Source organism: Octopus bimaculoides, chromosome 19 (assembly GCF_001194135.2).
Source record: "Octopus bimaculoides isolate UCB-OBI-ISO-001 chromosome 19, ASM119413v2, whole genome shotgun sequence".
In the NCBI taxonomy this organism is placed as follows: Eukaryota; Metazoa; Mollusca; class Cephalopoda; order Octopoda; family Octopodidae; genus Octopus; species Octopus bimaculoides.
Window position 1 is genome coordinate 50,241,002 of NC_068999.1, and position 924 is coordinate 50,241,925.

Here is a 924-nt window from a genome sequence, read left to right on the forward strand (position 1 = left end):
ATATATATGAAACAAGAAAACTGACAGGTCTTTACCTTCCTCAGGTAGGTGGCCTTGTTTGATTTGTAGGAAGGAACGTGTAAGCTATGGATACACAAGTGTTGAAATAGATTAACTAGAAAGTTATCAGGGAAGATAGTGTTTATATGTGAAAGATGCACAGAATTCATAAAAATTTTAGAAACTGGTGGCTCATTAGGGGTAATAGATAACTTCTACTAGCTAGGGGGACTAAATTAGTTGTTGGGGACGATGCACAGAGAATGTGATAGCTAGAATAAGAATAGGATGGTGGAAATTCAGAGAACTGTTATTTCTGTTGGCTACAAAATGTTTCTCTGTCCAAGTGAAAGAAAGATTGTATGATTCATATATACAATTCTACATGGTAGTGATACATGGGCACTGAATGTAGAGGACATGTGACGGTTAGAAAGCAATGAGCCTATAATGCTCTGCTGGATGTGAAGTTTAAGTGTATGTGTTCAACAGATTACTAGTGTTCTGAGAGAGAGAAGTTAGGTATAAGAGGAACTGGTTGCTGTGTACAAGAGAGAAGACTACACTGGTTTGATCATGTGATGCAGATGGATGCTGACAGTTCCGTAAAGTGGATGGAATGTGTGGAAGTGGGAGACCCAGAAAGACATGGGATGACGTACTGAAGCAGGATCTCAGGAAGCTGAACCTTTCATCCGAGATGACAAAGGACCGAGATAGCTGGCATCTGGCCATACTCAAGAAGACCTATACTCTGTAGCCTCTGGTGGTGTAAAGCACTTCTGGTAGTGCCACATGAAAGTACCCATGCAGTGCCACATGAAAGTACCCATGCAGTGCCACATGAAAGTACCCATGCAGTGCCACATGAAAGTACCCATGCAGTGCCACATGAAAGTACCCATGCAGTGCCACATGAAAGTA